At 43.1% G+C, this 18,605-nt stretch overlaps 1 protein-coding gene and 1 long non-coding RNA gene across 3 annotated transcripts in view; both read right to left on the bottom strand.

The window, feature by feature from the left end:
* Positions 1 to 18,605, bottom strand: part of LOC309341605 (uncharacterized protein) — a 117,287-nt gene that overhangs the window by 66,294 nt on the left and 32,388 nt on the right. The gene's annotated exons all lie outside the window — the stretch shown is intronic.
* Positions 11,201 to 14,447, bottom strand: LOC309342015. The gene is made up of 2 exons (XR_014156659.1): positions 14,379 to 14,447; positions 11,201 to 11,577 (listed from the first exon to the last, which is right to left on the bottom strand). It is a non-coding gene; the product is annotated as an uncharacterized lncRNA (long non-coding RNA).

Below are 18,605 nucleotides of genomic sequence, written 5' to 3'. Positions count from 1 at the left end.
ACATGGTTGCAGCAAACAGCACAACTTCTCAACATAAGATTTTCAATTGAAAAAGAATCAAAACATTGGTTTACAACTGCAGAGTTAAGCCTGCACATAAACACTAAGCCAAACCATAGCTAATGGTAAATGAGTAAGTGTTGTTGTGCACAGAGCAAATATAATGGCTGCTTTGCTTCTCTTCCCTGGTCCTGTTGCTGCTGCACTAGACTAGAACTAGTGGGTGGAATTTGCATGATAGCAGATTTTGGCCAAGCATTATGAGAAACTTCTTGACGGAAAGAGCCATTCAATGGTGGAACAGATTTTCTTGGGATTAAGTGGTGGGCCTTGCAAAAAGTTGGGTCAGATGTTCTCCAAGACCATCTTCCAAGTCTATGATTCTGTAGCACTTATTTCCATATTAATGGTTTCCAGGGAAAAAAAATCCATTTTAAAATCCTGTTAATTTGGAAAATAGCACAAGTTTTATGTTGTCAAAATTTGGGGTGCTGTGCCAGCACACAGTTCTTAATGGAACTATCTCCCATCTCCTTTTCCTCTGTTCCTCTAGAACTGAGGGTGCTGCATGTGGGCTTGACAGTAGACTTGGGGCAGTATATTGTCCTTCAGGTGGTAAATCAAGCCACAGGCCACCATCTCCTCCTCCATCATATACAATGTCTCTTCTCCCCAGGACAGAGAACAGAATTTCTCCCCCTTGTCTCCAAAACCACCAGCATCCACTGGCAACCAAACGATGCCCTGTCCAGTTGAACAGCGGGAGGCAGTATCCCCAGGTCTTTGGGAAGGGAAACAATGTCACACATGCTTGAGCTTTCCTTTAAAAGTGTTTCTCCACAGAAAAATCAGCCAGTGATTTTCAATTGAGGAAATCAAGAGGCTTTGTCGCCTCTTGCAAATGAGTTAACTGAAGAGAAGAAAACAATTTCTCTCATAAATTGCTGCAGATGAGAAAGTCTAGACAGTTGTGGGGGGTCATGGAGAAGGATGCAAAACAAAGGTCTCTTTTAACTGCAGCCCGGATTTAACAGATACAAATGTTTGATCCAAGCCAATCTGGGTAATGTTGCAAGAGCAAAGCAGAATACGTTGGCTGCTGATTATTATTTGCTTCTAATCCAGAAGCAGTCAAATCAACAGCTCCTACCAGAGCACAAATGCTAGAATTTAGCAGTCCCTGAGGGCAATAGCTGCTTGTTGAGAGACCTCATGCATTTCATGGTTGCAAACATAGATTGCCATCTGACTTGCTTATTGTACAAAAATTACAGCAATGTCCTTTTCCATTCTGTTTATTAGTTTTGGAGCCTGTATAGTGCTGACGAATAAGGTAACTTGCTTTCCCCAGGCTTTAAAGCCCTTCAGATGTCTTTTTCTCAAACTCCCATCAGCCCAGGCAGCATGATCAGCATAGTCTGGCAACATAGGTTAGTCCCCACTGACTTAAATCAACCTCGTCAATAGGTCCTCAAAAGTATCAAGCCAACAATATCCATTCAGGCTGATGTATGTGATTTGATGCTCATCAACAGCCTTTTCCCAATTTATGACACTTTCCTGTCTTCCTCACCTCAAGGCAACTCGCCATAAGTGAGTGGGCAAATAGCAATTTCCAAGTTTGCCTTAAAGAAATCATAGGCAATAAGGAAGCAGGAGTCTCTTCTTGACAAGAACTAAATGAAGTTGGCTCCATTGTTTTCCTTCATTGCCAGTTGTCAGCAGTGAATATTTCCCCCAGTGTTGTCTGGATGTGTGAATATTGGGTGAATATTTGATATTCAACATCAGTATTTGGCTTCTGAAGATCACACAACAGCAGCCAACATTTGACACTGTATGACAGTTGGCATAATGTAGCAGTCAGCATTTGACAAAGTCCCCTATCAAAGTCTCCTGGGGAAACTTGGCAGTGATAGAATAGGAAGATGGGTCTCTTATGGATCAGTAACTGGTTAAAAATTTGGAAGTGGAGGGCAGAAGTATATAAACAGTTCTCCCAGTGGAGGGAAGTAAGTAGTGAGATCCCCAAAGGATCTGTGTTGGCAGCAGGGTTTGGGGAGAAATTTGGCTGTGCTCACATTTTCATGTGAAAACCCCACTTCCCAAAACAATGTGAAAACCAAAATGTGGTTATCTGTCTAAATTTGTACTTCTCCAAATTTTGCAATACAAGTCTCAAACCAATGTTTATTTCTGTTTTTATTATTTACATTTCTAGCCCATCTTTGCTCCATTGAGTTCAAAGTGGTAAGTTTTCTTTCTTTCTTTCTTTCTTTCTTTCTTTCTTTCTTTCTTTCTTTCTACTGCATTTATAGCCTGTCTTTCCTCTGAGGAGCTCAAAGCAGCAGACAGGATTCTCCCTCTGCACACATACCTCCATTTCATCCTCATAACAGCCCAGTGAGGTAGGTTAGGCTGAAAGACTGTGATCAGTCCCAAGGTTATTCAGCAAGTTTCATTGTGGCCAAGTGGGGGATTTGAACTCTGGTTTCTCATGTCTTAATCCTACTCTCTAACCCCTGTAGTACACTGACATATATCTTCATCCAGAGCTGGATCCTAGCATTTTACAGAGGTTTTCTTGAGCTCTTTAGCAGCCAGGGTGTCACTTCTCAGACGTAATACAGTGGTACCTCGGGTTACAGACGCTTCAGGTTACAGACTCTGCTAACCCAGAAATAGTACCTCAGGTTAAGAACTTTGCTTCAGGATGAGAACAGAAATCGGGCTCCGGTGGTGCGGTGGCAGCGGGAGGCCCCATTAGCTAAAGTGGTACCTCAGGTTAAGAACAGTTTCAGGTTAAGATTGGACCTCTGGGTTCTTAACCCGAGGTATCACTGTATAATGATCCTGATCCTGATCAAGCTGACAGTGGCAACCAGGTTTTGCATCCCTGCCTCTGTATCTTTTCTCCCAAGAATTGGCCATCATACCCTACTTTGCAGAATTGTTGTATAAGCTGAGAAGGTCTAGCCTTATGCCTAGTGCCTTGGATCCTACACATGCCACCTTTTGTTTTAGTTGGTGCCAGTTCAGCCAGCTCCTATTAGTTTGTATAAGAGCATTTATATCACTGCTATTATTATTAGTAGTAGTAGTAGTAGTAGTAGTATTAGTATTTCAAGATATATGACCTGCCCTTTACCAGCAGGTCCTGGGTTCAGCTTAAAACCATTTTAAAAACAGTTAGCAGTTGCTTTGAAAAGGCATTGATAGAACTTGTAAAGTTTCTCAAATTTTCTAAACCCCCCCCCCTCAGTTTCTTCTCTAGACAACTATATTACTGGGCTGGGGTATATCACGATCTGGCTCACCAGGCTGCTCCACCCTTTCCCTTTTTTTCAGAGCCTGCTTTCTGTGCATTGGCATGCAGTGGTAAGAGAGTTTGGGGCACTCTGTGGCTACAAGCAGTTGGCACAGTCACAGTAAAACCTTGCCATTGGCCCTGAGGTAACCCCCCCCCCCCCGCCCATGATCCATGGAATGGTTTGGTCCCCTGAGACATACTTAGAGTTCATTGGTTAAAAGGGAAAGGCATTATGACCAGTTGCAGAAGGAGGCCACCAGCTAGGCTGCAAGCCCAACTGCTTTTTCCTTTGATTGCAAAATGCTTCTGAACATCATGCTACTTTCATTGCTGCATGCCAATGTCTGCGTATATTTTGCTTTAAACTTTCATTGCAATCACTTAGAGGTGTCATGTCATGTTACACTACAGTGCATTGTATTACGGAAATGCACAACCTTATAATGGAACAAACATGGTGTTCCCTTTAAACTATTGTTGCCCCCTTTCCATTATTCAGTAGCACTAACTCTGGGTTTTGCAGAAATAATACTTTAACAAGTGAAATTTAAAAGTTTACAGTCTTTCAGGTGCTTTTTAAAGTTTAAGCTAGGAATATAATGCTCTGTGTGTGTCCCCGCGTGCATCTTTCTGCCTCTGAATCTTTATAGAGGTACATTTACCTTGGACTTGATCAATACATATGTCCTACACCATGTAGCAATTCAGTATGGATCCTAAAAGTAAGAGGACAGAAGACTTAGAACCCCTCCAAGATTAGTTGTGGAGCAGAGCTGAACCCCCAGCCCTGATGATTGGAGTTGAGTTCAAGGCTGATCAATGTTGTCTATTAGGGGTAGGCAGATTTCAGACTTGTTGAGCCTGTGTGAGTGTGTGTTTTCTTTTTTTACCATAACCTAAATTTATACCAACCAGAACCAGGTATAAAACAGCTGGTATAATTTAAATACAAAAGCAAACAAAAACAAACCAACAGCATGCATCAGCACATTCCAAGTTTGGGAGTTTGTTTTCAGTAGCAGAACTGAACCAGTGCTTGGAAAGTTCATTTTTGAAGGAACTAGTTCTAGTTCTAGTTCATCTTGCCCAACAAGACCAATAAAGACCTAGCTCCAGTTTGTCCTGTTACAAAGCAAACTGGTTTAACAGAGGGAATGTATGTGAGAATGAACTGATTTAATTTCTGTCCCACTCTAAGTGTAGGGCAGGCAGATGTGCTGGGGGAGGGGACTGTCCCAGGGGTTAAATTGGGGCCGATGATGGGCCTAACTACACCTGTGTGCCCCATCCATGATGACTTTTCTGAAACTTGTTTCTTGCGGAATTTAGCACAGTGAATGTACAGGGGAAATGTACAGAACTGAATGTTCCACAGAAAGGAAGATATGACAAATAATGTCCAGACTGCATCTTTCGTATTGCTGGCCCAATATATTTTGCAGCCTGAGATGAACAAGATGGTGTCTTCCATTCCATGTGCATAAGACAACTGGACTCGCAGTTGAATATTGCTTGGCATCTACTAGGTCTTCCAGCCCCTCAGCATCTGCTGCCTAAGGCAGCTGCCTCGCTTTGCCCAACGACAGAGCCGGCCCTGCTCACTCAGCTGCTTCCAGAGTCCTCAAGTGCAAATGCATCAAGGTCAAATGAGCCACTACTCTAAGGAAGCTGTAGCCTAAAGCCTTAATCATACCGGCGCCTCTGTTGTGATGTAATTAATTGGAAATTCCCTGCCGTGACTCTTAGTGGCTGTTTCTTTTCAAGATGTATAATGCTTTAGGCTGAGTGAGCAGCGGAATATTTATCAGCCAGTGGCCAAAACCTCCAAGGAAAAAGGATGAAGATGGACAGGTAGCTGTAGCACTTGTATTTGGGATATGTGCTTGTAATATGTATGAACTCATTCAACATTCTTACATAGATCTGCAGTTATAGCTCCTCACCTGAAGTGTCCCAACTTGTCTAGGAATTCATAGCGATATTAATAAATATAGTTTGAATTTTCCAAACTTAGGGCAGACTCTTAGGTTACCTTAGTGGTCTATTGTTGCTTCCCTGTGGCTGGGACACACACTGCTCTAATTATGTTTGAAATGTGGAGACCTCATGGGAGCGGTGGTTATTTCCCACATCAGCACCATGCCTCCCCTGGGTAAACTTAACCCCAAATTTCCATCATATAAACAAGATCTAACAAATGTATCTTCCACTCTCCATAGGCCAACCGGGAAAAGCAAGAGTGCTGTAGTTTGTCCACACAAATCTCATGCCAGTAAGTACCTGTTTTAATGAGGTACTTGCTTTGACATATGCCCAAAACAGGATGTTGAGTGTCGGTCAGGAACAGGAAATGGGATGAAATGCATCCTGCATCAGTTCCTTAGGCTACCCTGAGTGGCATATTGCAATAAATAAATAAAATAAAATAATGGGTTGTTCAAAGTGGATATAGTGAGTTGCCAGGTTCATACCCAGTGATGGCCATCCATAGGAGTCATGTGCGCTGTTCATGGCAGAGAGAACTGTGTACCCCAGTAGCTCCAAGAAAATGCAAAGGCCTTTGACAGGCTTGTGGAAGACTACAGTGGTACCTCGGGTTACAGACGCTTCAGGTTACAGACTCCGCTAACCCAGAAATAATACCTCGGGTTAAGAACTTTGCTTCAGAATGAGAACAGAAATCGTGCAGTGGTGGTGTGGCGGCAGCAAGAGGCCCCATTAGCTAGAACTGTTTCAGGTTAAGAACGGACCTCCAGAACGAATTAAGTTCTTAACCCGAGGTACCCACTGTACTCTATATTTTCAAAGAGACGACAGCAGTGCTTTGAAGATAATGAGATCCTCTATAAGGGTGTGTGTGACGCTGCATTGCTTTTTTATGGAGATTACACACATACACTATAACTTCAGTGTCAGTGCTACAGCGAAGCAAGACTTTCAAACAGATAAATGCTCCTGAACCATTTGTGTGGTTGCCACGCACAACCTCCAATCGTCTTATCCACGCTTATCGCGGAAATGTTCAAGTTGCACAAATGGAATCAGATTGAAGGTTAATCTCGTTCCTCATTTGCTATAAGAATTAAAGAGCTTGTCAGAACATTGTGCCTTTAAGGATCAACGTAATTATACACTCAGAGACACGTGGCTTTCAGTGTGCTGCAGAAACTCAGGTTGCACAGCGATGCAAACAATGGGCAATGTGTCTGCAGCACAACACAGCCCATCTGGAAAACAGTCGTAAATCTTTGGCATGGAATGGGATGCCATGTCCCTGCTCAGGCTTTAAGGTATGTACTGCAGTTGCTCCAGTTATAAAGGGCAGATTAGTTGTACTACTGCATAGAAATCCTAAATCATGGTTCTACCTGGGCATGCAATTTCTTCAAAGATGTTCACACAGAGTGAGAGGTTTTGCTTAGAGTTTGTCTATTCCTACAGATCTGCCCACCTTTGAAATCTAGTTAGCAAAGCTTTCAGTAGGTTCTCTCTTTTTGTTTGGTTTTTAAAGTGAAAGGGACAAAATAATAATAAACAAAGCTGTGAAGGTCTCAGGTTCAAACTCTGACATCTCTAGGTAGGGCTGGGAAAGACCTCTGTTTGGGAAAGAGCCCTGGAGAGCCACTGCCAGTCCGTGTAAACAGTAATGAGCTAGATAGACAAAGGGTCTGACTCAGTATAAAGCAGGTTTCATTTGTGTTTTCCTTTTGCACACCTTTTATGGAAATCCCTCTCTGCTGTATTTTTAGTCTGGAACACCTATATAATCGTATCTTGGTTTTCGAACAGCTTACTTCTCAAACATTTTGGCTCCCAAACGCCACAAACCTAGAAGTGACTGTTCTGGTTTGTGAACTGTTTTCGGAAGCCGAACGTCTGACGGGGCTTCTGCGGCTTCTGATTGGCTGCAGGGGCTTCTTGCAGCCAATCAGAAGCTGCACTTGGGTTTCCAAATGTTTTGGAAGTTGAACGGACTTCCAGAACGGATTCCCTTCGACTTCCAAGGTATGACTGTATATCTGATTATTGTATGTTATAAAAAAATATCAACCACAATGTTAAATTACAGCAGGTGGAATTCAGTGTTGATCTCTTCCAATTGTTCTGTCTGTGCAAGCATTTCAGTTTCCCAGATGTAGTGCCCCCTCTCTCCTGCTCATGTGTACTGCTTTGGGGCTTCTCCCAACCTCCTACCCTGAGACAATTCCAGGGGTATTGGGGGTCTGTGGGAAGGGGGAGGGGAGGGAGGAGCCCTTGCACAGGGCTTCCACTGATGAGTCTGGTTAGGTGCTGTTTTATTTTGGCAGGGTGACAAATCATATTGAGAATATATTCAAGAGTAGTCCTTTGTTGTCTCCCAGAATATCTTTGCCTCACACCAATGAAATGCTACCTATGCAGCCAATCTGCAACACACACACACCCAGCCCCCCTCCCAACTCCTCTTATTAAACAAATAAAGTAAAATGGAAAAATACAGGAGCCAGGAACATTGGCTCTTTCAATCTCCCACTAAGAATGAATCATGAAGGAGCAAGATCTGTAAGATGTTGACTTTTCTGTGGTTAACATATAATGAGAGGCTTATTCCATAATGTGCCTTTATTTATTATTTAGCTGAGTTGGTGATCATTTACATTTCAGGGACATAATTTAGCTGCAAACCAGGGATGGCAGAGTTCCCCACTGAGCACTTGCTTTCAAATGTTAACTTCCAGAAGCACATCTAAGCTATATCATTGCTCCCAGGATTACCTTTGCTAAAATTACAGGTTCAAAAGGCGGAAGGGGGAGGAAAGGAAGAAAGACAGAAAGAAAGAGTTTTACATTCATCTCCCTAGCTTCTAGTATTAGTTGAACTTGGTGTCATAATTAACTGAGTGAGACAATAAAGATAGCAGCAGCTGAAGTTACTTTCTCCCATCCTGGCTAAACTCCCGTGCCTTTACTCTCAGACCACAGTTTGACTTGTGGGCATTTGGGATTTATTGCTATTCTGGGCTCAGCAGGGTGGAGGTGTCTGTCAGCAATCAAAGGAATCGCATCACCCTAATGGGTTGCATGCCAAGGCACCTGAGCCACAAAGTTCCCAGAAGAACAATAAAGCACACAGACACAAAGTATTTTAATTCACGGGTTCAAACAGGCCACAACTTTATTGGTTACAGATGTGAGTGGTTTGGCTTAGGCATTGGGGTGAAGCCAGGCTATAGCTTGACTCCTGCCCATCTGCAGGGAGTCCACTTAAAGGTAAACCACCAATAGGGACACCCTATGACTTTCATCAAATAGGGGCACCCTGAGGGCTCCCTGTAGGGGCTGTGACATGGCCGTAGCCCATGTCCAGGCTTCAGACAGGATTCACACCCTGGATCCCTTTAACAGGATACCCTTACTGAGGAGGGGCAGGCGAAGGCTACAATCTCCCCCTCCATCCAAACAAAGGCTTACCTAATGCCTAACCTCACAAAAGTTGTGACAATTGAGACTAGGTAGGCGAAAACCAATTGGCCAACTGGGAAAATTCCTACCCGGCTCTAACAATAATGGCGACCGACAATTGCCCATAGTAAGGTCATATGCTCAGCAGGGTGGAGGTGTCTTTCTGCAATCAAAGGAATCGGTTGCAACAGCAGACTTTGGCCTTTCAAATTTCAGCAGCGCCTTGTGCGAGTCAAAATTCGGTGCCCCCTGCCTCTCACTTTACATTCTGCTTTCAATGCATCATAGTTGGGACGTTCTGGGGCGACCCCTAGGCTCAACACCCAGTGCAGCGGAAATGTTCATGCTGCCCTTAAATTCACCTCTGATGTTCGAAGAGTCCGAGCAGACAGAAGGAAGCGCTTCTCCATGCAACACAAAGCTGAACTATAGAACTCCCTCCCACAGGAGGCATTGATAACCCCCTGGATGGCTTAAAAAAAGGATTGGACAAATTCATGAAGTGTAAGGCTATCAATGGTTACTAGCAAAGGTAAAGGTAAAAGGTAAAGGACCCCTGGATGGTTAAGTCCAACCAAAGGTGACTATGGGGTTGTGGCGCTCATCTTGCTTTCAGGCCAAGGGACCTAGCATTTGTCCACAAGCAGCTTTCCAGGTCATGTGGCCAACATGACTAAACTGCTTCTGGCACAACGGGACACCGTGACGGAAACCAGAGTGCATGGAAACTCAGTTTACCTTCCCGCCACCTATTTATCTACTTGCACTGGTGTGCTTTCAAACTGCTAGGTTGGCAGGAGCTGGGATAGAAAAACGGGAGCTCACCCTGTCGCAGGGATTCGAACCGCCAACCTTCTGATCAGCAAGCCCAAGAGGCTCAGTGGTTTAAACCACAGTGCCACCCACGCAATGCTGGTTGGTGCTATGAGAACAGGATGCTGGACTATATGAGCCATTGACTGGATCCTGCAGGGCTTATTATTCTTATTCTTATTAATTATTGTTCTGTTCTTATGTTTGGATCGCTTCTCTTTTTCTGCTGTGTGACATAGACACAAATTCATAAGGAGAAACTTTTCCCATCGCTTTACCTTTATGTTGTGGGGGGGGGAGCCTCCCTGTTGTGGAGTTTCTAATAATAATATAACCCTGCCCAAAATCTCCTTGGAAAACCATTTCTCCCTTACTTTATTATGAAAGGAAAGTTTTCATTTTAACCTCACTCACATTAGTTATGCATCAGGTGCTCTTTTATAAATAGGTGTCTCTGATCTCAATGAAATTTGTAAGGAAGGGAAGTTGGCTTACCAAACATCCTCCCCCCCCCCACCTTCTCACACAAGGGGTGTCGTTTCAGATGTCTTTGAGAGGAAGCAAAGAGATTTCAGAGAAGTAGGGAAATTCATTGCAAGGTTCAAAGCCGTCTATTCTTAGATATAATTGAGATTAAATTCCCAGGGGAAGCATAATCTTATGAAAAAGTGCAGGACAAATAAGCAGGTGAGGACATTTAATTTTAATAGCACACACTGGCATTACTATTTATTGTTCTTATTTTAACCTCATCAGACCTATAAACATTTTGCTGGCCTGTTTCTATGCTGATTTTGGGCTGATTTTTATGCTGATTTCTGAGTTTTGTATATTGCTTATATTAGAATTATTTCAATACGATTGCTATGTGTTTCTGTGTTTTTTTGAAGCCACTCAAAGACAATGGTGTGGCTGTGCAACTTTAGGCCAGAACTGGGGAATCTGTGGCCCTCCAGACATTGAACTCCCATCAGCTGGTCAGGGTCAGGGATGATGGGAGTTGTAGTCTAACAACAGCTGTACAGACTGCTTGCTCAGAAATAATAACAAATAAATCTCTAACTTGGTTTACATGAAAAAGCATAACATTTTTATTTAAAATTGCAGATAAAATCAGCAATCTGTTTTCACTAGTCAACTTCTTTGCTGAAGCTCCCATCTTTGCTTGGCTTCCTACAGGCAGGGAAGATATTCTTTCATTCCCCCCCCCCCCCCCGGTGTTTTGTTTTTAAAAATCATACAACCCTCACACTTGCTCAGAATCATCTCGACAGAACTGGTAGTTAATAAAGAAATGTGGAAAGTCCTACAATGCACTTTGACAAAAGACTGAAGCGGCCCCCGGCGCCTTAATTGTTGCCTCTGCAAATCAATTCACATTTCTGCTTTGTCTGTTTATATAGATCTGAGAGGAACATCCGGAAAATTAATGAGGTCATTGGTTTCCAGAATCCTAGGTGCCAAACATGCTGAATAAATAGCGCTTAATAGCTGAGCTTACGTCCAACAATCAATACAGCAATTTCACCACATCCACCTAATTTATAGATGCAAGGTGCTACACATTTCAAAATCAAGATGTGAGCTGAGGTTTCAGAGGCTTGCCCTGCCCCAAATAACCCTGGACACACCAAATTATGAACAAGGAACCTTCATTAGGAATGGGTGAGCCTTCATAGTGCCTGGAGACAGACAGTCAGGTAGAACGTCCATAGGAATGACTTCTGTGAGGAGCACAGAGAGAAGAAACGCCATGGTGCATCTTCAGCAGCACAACTGGATGCCTTCATCTGCCCCAGCTTCAACAAAACACATATTTCCTGTATCAGTCTCTCCAACCACAGCAGGTGCTGTAACCTTAACTTCACTCCCAAAGGCACACTCCTCCATAGTCTCCTGAGGCAGATGGACATCAACAATGTGTTCAAACACATTGGCAGTTCCCAAAGTTATGCTTCCAAAGCTAGCTGCTGCTTTCTTGAGCAACACTGTCTGTTGTGGGACTTTATTTTCTTGAAAGAAAAGTGGGAGGAGGGTTAGGCTAGTAAGAAGCCATCACAAAACATAGGTTGCTTCTAGTCGGCCTATTTATTGAGCAATCAACCTGATTTGCTTGCGCAAAAATTGCCAGTAGGTTAGATGGCACCAGCTGTTTATTGAGCATTCTGTTTTATTTGTTTCTGGGGAAACTATAACACATTGTGTCAAGCAAGTATTATTCCACATTTTCCTGTGCAAGTCCATCTTCCCGGGGAGATGGGTTTGTTGTGCAAGAGCTCCAAATCAACTTTAATCGTGCCACCTGAATTTGCTGGTATGTGACTGAATCTCATCTGAAAATAGCAGCAGTCTGGAAGTGCCCTTAATAAAGGGTTGCATTGGGGAGGGAAGGATTGGCAGTAAGGAAGTTAGCAGACTCCCTAAATAAACAACCAAGAGCAAAGGCAGTCTTTGTAGATTCTGGGAAAAATCACAGGGAAATGATATAGATTTAGCTAATCATAAAAGAGGCTGTTAAAACCTCAAAGGTCTCACTAGTGAATTATCTCACAGCCATCAGATATTTAATTGGCATTGCACTCTGCAATCCCGCTGAGCTCTGTACCTCTAGACAGAAATATTCCGGCAGAAATGTTGGGTTTGGCCGACTTTGAGGATGATACTAAGTTGCTGTCATGCGGGGGGTTTTTTGCCCTGAAAATTCATGGTTGTGCTTTGCGCATAAATCAGCAGTAACAACCTTGGGCAGTAGTATTGAAGATGCTATATCTTCCGTTTTAAAAAGTCACAGCAGAGGATGCAGGCAAAAGAGAATTGCCAAGAAAAGAGGAGGGGATGATTCCCAAATTTCATGACAAGCCTGACTCCAGAGTAATAGCTTAAATGATTCGTGGGTTGATCCTTCGCCATCTGTACCCCCAAAGACAATGGGGGGGTAAAAGAGATGCGGTACAGAGATAGATGCAGATGGAATTCAGACCAAGACATCTTTCTGCCCTCAGCTGTGCACTAAAGACTCCCTTGCTGTGTGGACAACCCACCACAATAATTCAACTGTCATGCTTATGATTGTTTTCTAAGCAGAGTAATAAATTCTCTATAAAACTTGTGAGTTTTGTTCTAACATAAAAATGTTCCAGACAAGACTGAACATTGAACAGAACACTGAAGCAAAGGCAACTTGTATTGCTGGGGGAAGCTGTATAACTCATTCCTTGTTATAATGTACAAGTCATACATGCATTTGGCACCCAGCCTTTCTTGTTTTCTTTCCATATTCCTCATGTTGCTATCAATACAGATGGAGGAGATTTTTTATTTTATTATTTGGCGGAGGTGTTGCATTTTATTGCAAACCCACCTAATTCACATTTCCTGAAATTGTATGTGAACCGAAATGCCGCTCAAAATTTTTGCTTCTCTGAATTCTACGATGCATTTCTCCAATCAAATAATATGCTTAAACAGGTTTATATTAGGGAAATGTGAGAGAAATGTTGTTGTTGTTGCTGCTGCTGCTGTTACTATTTTACTCATCCTTCATTCTAAGGTCCTGGAGCAGGTTACAACATTTAAACACAATATTAATAACAGTTTTAAACAACTTGCAATCACAGAAATAAGGTGGATCCTAAACTATATACCTCAATGGTCAAAAGCCAGGCTAAAGAGATGTGTCTTCAGCAGGCTCCTGTGGGAATTCCATAACTTTGGGGATGCCACAGAGAATGCTCTCTCCCACACACTGTTGAGCTTCTGAGGGAGGAAGAATCTGAAGACCATTTGTAGGAAAGGAGGCAGTTATTTGGGGCCTCAGTCATTTAGGGCTTTAAACACTAATGTGAGCACCTTGAATTGCATACCCTCCAACATTTTCATTCCCCATCAGGACATCAGGAGGGGAGAGCCTTCTAGTGCAGCACTACGATGCTCATCAGCAGAGTATACCACAGCTCTGGCACGACCCTGTACCCAAGTGAGCATGTTTTGGTCTAGCACTCTGGCGCAAGGACTCACACCAGAGTGCCAGATTTTAAAAATGGGGCATTCTGGGATGCAAACAGAAGCCAGGATTGGCTTCTTAGATTCCAGGATCTCTCACTTAAAACAGTTGTGGGGTATGAAATTGGATATGCAAATGAACTGGCAACCAGTCTGGTTCTTTTGAAGCAGGCATTAAGTGAGATCTAAATTGAACCCCAGTCAGTATTCTGACTGCTGGATTTTGGGTCAATTAACATTTCCGAGTCATCTTCAAGAGCAGTCCCCCACCCAGCACATTGCACTCATCCAAACTGGAAGTTACCAGAGCATGGAGTACGGTGGCCAAGACATCTCTGTCAAAAAGGGGGTATACCTGGTGAACTAGCTGTAGCTGAAAATGGCACTCCCAGCCACCAAGGCTACCTGAGGCTCCAGTGGCAATATTGAATCCAGGAGCAACCTCTAAGCTGCAAACCTGCTGATGCCAGGGGAGCACAGTCCTGTCCTCTCAGGCGGCAGAGGAAGCAATTCCCATGGCAGGTTGCCGGGAATGGATAAGACAAGGAAAAGTTCTTACCATCTGCTTTTTATTCAAAATTTACAGACAGAGGCTTGGAACACAGCCTTTTGGAATAATGGTGTTCTCCCAGTGACTCTCCAACCCCTTTTTCTCCCACTTCCTGACTCGTCATCATCTCCCCTATTGGTGGCGCTGAGGGCCCTTTGCTTCTGAGTTCTTTGCTCTACTACTTAGACACAAGGAATGCTATCTTTCTCACTTTTGGATGGGCAGTATCTACTGAAAGGCTCACTGGCCAGTTTCTTTCACTTTTAGGTGGGCTTCATGACCATGAAGTCCACAAAAGTCAGTATGCTTCAGCTGAGCAGCATCAACATGTTCACAATGGCCAGTCTTTGTCCTTCAGTTGGGCATCAGCAACATGAGGTCATAATGGAAGTCTCTCCTTCAGTTAGCAGCAACAACTGAGGTCACAATGGCCAGTCTCCCTCCTTTAGGCAGGCAGCATCAACATGAGGTCACAATGGCCTTGCCTATTCTTCAGGTGGACAGCATCAGAATGAGGTCACAACTGACACAACTGTCAGTGTCTCTCAGCTGGTTGCCCAAGAAAGTGTAAAGACAAGGGAAGGTTTCTTGCTGTCCTTTTTTATTTCAATATTGACAAAGAGAGGCTATAGAACCCAGCCTCTTGGATAATGGCAAGTGAATCTCCTCTCCCCATCTCTCCCACTTCCTCATTTGTCACTTCTATGGGTGCTGCTATGTGCCCTCTGTCTTTGTGTGCGTTGTTCCTCCTATTTTTAAGGCTCACCAGGTTCTGGGAGATGGAAGGTCTGGGATGCTTTCTAATGACACTGTGTAAGCCAACTGCAGCTCCGGTTCTGCCTCCTCCTCTCCCATTATATCCCAACTTCCCCCCTCATCTGCCTCTGAGCTGTGACCTCCCTCAAACCCCTGTTGTCAATCTATACTGTCTTCCTCTTCCTCCTCCCTGGAAGGGTCTCTACCATTCCTCCTCTGCCCAGTCCCTGACACTTACACAGAGATTAGTCCATGTCCTTTACTGAGTATTTGTTCTGATTTGTTTGCCTAATATACACTTTTCGGCAAAGCCATTTCCCCATATATAATGAATTTTTGTATGTTATTTCCATTAATATATTCATCACGTATGTGTATTTTTGTGCACATGGCCGGAAAACTGCATTGCAAAATTTGGAAAAGTGTGAAGGATGGCTGAGCTTCAATTCAGATATTTTGTTTCAAAAAGGTGAGTTATGTATTTTTTTTAAGATTAAATAGAAAAAAGAAAAACAAGAGAAACTGAAATGGACAGTTCCAAACACCTCTAAGAGGACTGAAGAATTTCATGAAACTCTTTCAAGGTAACAAAATGGGTGTGTGGTTATTTGAATGAATCAGTATCAGTGGCTTTTAAAATGGCCTTTGTGGTTTCAGGGTAGACAAACTGGCATAAATAAATACCACAACATCAGCAGTTCACCTCTGAACACATTTTTTTCTGGTAAAGCCAGTTCACAGTTCACTGAGCAGAACTGATTTAAGACAAGAGCCTTTGTATCCCGTAGTTTGTACCACCTGTATTATTTATAGTAATATGAATGGCTCTCAGCTGTTAATTTGCTCGAGATCTTCATCTTAAAATAATCAATTGTTGTTCTGGTAAACCTATTCTAAGCTTGTTTGGTTTTTTTAATGGAAATTTCTGATAAAGCTCTACTGAAGGATTTAAACCACATATTAATGATACTAAGGTTTCCGAATTCTCATGACATTAATTTTTGTTTAAAGATATTAGTATTGTATCTCTTATTTCTAAGTAACAAAACATTTGTATATCAGGAGAGGGGGAACTTTTCTCTGTCAAGGGTCATGTTTCTTCAGAGCAATCTTTCAGAGACCACGTGCAAGGAAAGATTGGGACTGGAGCCAAAACTGGGTAGGGCCAGAGTCAAGAGAGAGGGACGTAAGAGCATAAGAAGAACCTATTTGATGAAGCCAGTGGCCCATCTAGTCCAGTATCCTGTTCTCACAGTGGCCAACCAGATGTCTATGAGAAGTTCCTAAGCAAGATCTGAGCACAGTAGCACTCTGTCCCTATTTCTATTGGAGAAATGTTGGAGGATAGGTCCTTATTTTCTATTTGCAGATTGTTACAGATATCCAGAAGCATGCTGCAGAAAGAAAAGTAAAGTTGGTTGCAGGAGGAATGGAGATGTGGATCACACTTGAGATCTGTGTTCAGTTTGCAAACCAAAACGTATTTGTCTTGGCTTTTATTTTCCCCAGAGACCACATTTCCTTTTTGATTGTAGGAGAACTACCAGCTCTGAATGCTGCAGCTAGATCAAGCAGTTGTTCAAGATGCCTTGAAAAAAGAAAGGCCAAAATCTTTAACCCTTTCAGCCTCCATAATCATATGCAAATACACTATTGATGTGTTGAAGGGCCTACACCAGATTACCCCGCCTTGAGATCATCTGTGATTTGTTGTTGTTTTTTAAACTTTAGTTTTCATTGGGAATGGATCATGACAAGTCACTCATGCCTTCACTTTGTTCTCATGCATGTAACCACATTTGGTGTACAGAATTTAGGAGGGATGGAGTGGTGTCAGAAGCTCATAAGGCATCTGCTTACCCTTCATCAGAGCAAGTTGCTTGGTAAGAGCTGTCCATGGTCCTGCAATCACCAGTCTGTCCTGCCAACCTTCCTTGCTCCTTTGCCTGCTTATCTCACTGTCTTGCTGCCTGGTGACTGGGTCTCATGAGTACCAACTACAGATAGATTGAAAAGGGAGGAATGGAGACCTGGTGTGGCATAGGGGTAGGGTTAGCCCATGGGGCCCTCCAAACCCCCCATCATGCATTCCTTGCAAGTGTGGGAGAGTCAACTGAGTCCCCATCTAGCACAAAACAACGTCAGTGGCAATGTAGCAGGATGCATACCCCCCCATACCCTCCTTTTAGCAGAGGCTTTTAGTCACTGAACAAAATTGCCAGTTTCCCTGAGCTGTTGCATCAGATATTTGCCAGAGCTCCTTCAGGTGTATGAGTCATTCTTCCAAGAAATGATTCTCAGTTGCTTTCTCGAAAATCACCGTTTCATAACTAAAACGGACTCTCTGTGTGCGAAGAATGATGCCATTACAACTTTGGGCTTCTGAAAAATGACAAAGGTGCTCGCAAAGCATGCTTTGGTCCATTAGAGAGGTATAGGTTTGGCTCCAAAAGCAGCAGGAAACTTATAATTGTTCATGTTTCCAAGAAGCCTAAGTGGGACAGAAAAAGATGCCGATTTAGCCTGCACTCTCCTTGAAGACCTGAATCTGAGGCTGCATCTGCACTATGCATTTAAAGCTGTATCATACCACTTTCAACAACCATGGCTTCCTGTATCCTGAGAACTGTAGTTAGTTAAGGGTGCTAAGAATCATTAGAAGATCCCAGTTCCCTTCACAAAGCAACAATTCCCTGAGTGGTATAAGTCAATACCTCTTCCTAGGGAACTCTAGATAGAACAGTTGGGGCTTATATATCTCGGTTCACAGAGAAAAGGGGTTTATCCAAACATCACCCCTTGGGATAGTAGCACTTCAATTGCATCTATTTCCAACATTTTGCCTTGACACAAAGGATAAACTGTACTGACACTTACTGTCAAAGAGAAAAGCAGCCATTATACCATTTCCCCAAGAAACCTGGCAATGACTTGTTTGCACAGAGAAAGAAACCGATGATGCGAAGGAGATGATACATTGTGAAACATCTCCCTTCGATATGAACTTTCTCTCTCTCTCTTGTCTAAACGATTGTCTAAAAACATCATCACCATCACCTATACAAAAGCTTAAAGTCTTGTTATTTTGGTTGGTCCTGCTAAGGTTTTACCATTCTGGGGCTTTTAAATTTTCTTCTGCTGGAACAACATGGCCACCCAAATTTTGGATAAAAATACAAGAAATCTGGGTTGTATCAATGCTGCCTTTCCACTTACCAACTTCTGTGTGCACAATGGAACTTCTACCTTATGTTCTTTTCTGTCAGCCCACCCTCCCACCCTCAAAATCTGCTCCGGAGGGTTGAAGGACACTCTGAAGCAGAATTTTTTTTTGGGGGGGGGGGGTCAGAGAAAGGAGAAGTCCTGCTGTGTGAGCAGAATACTGCTGACGTCGTATTGGATACAACCCCAGGTTTCTTTTTATAACCTTCATTTCAAATGATAAATAGACTCCAGGATAGATTTATGTGCTGCTGTTTTTAAAAAGCAAAGGGAGCAGAGGCACTATATCATCAGAAAAGGAATGGTTTCATCTGTCTTAGATCCCTCACATGTGTCTAGCAGGCTTTAAGATATCTTGGAGCCCATAGACCTGGCCAGATAGGAGCGTGATTGCTCATAGTACCCCCCTTCCACTGATAAGAGCCTAGGCTTCAGTGATGAGCTGGTTGAGATCCAAGAAACTAAAGTTCAATCCAAACAATCTGGAGGGGCTGTTGGCTGGTGGTTTAT

The sequence above is a fragment of the Podarcis erhardii genome (assembly GCF_964252035.2).
Source record: "Podarcis erhardii genome assembly, chromosome: 5".
NCBI lineage: Eukaryota > Metazoa > Chordata > Lepidosauria > Squamata > Lacertidae > Podarcis > Podarcis erhardii.
The sequence above is the reverse complement of the archived record's forward strand: the minus strand, read 5'-3'. Positions and strand labels throughout refer to the sequence as shown.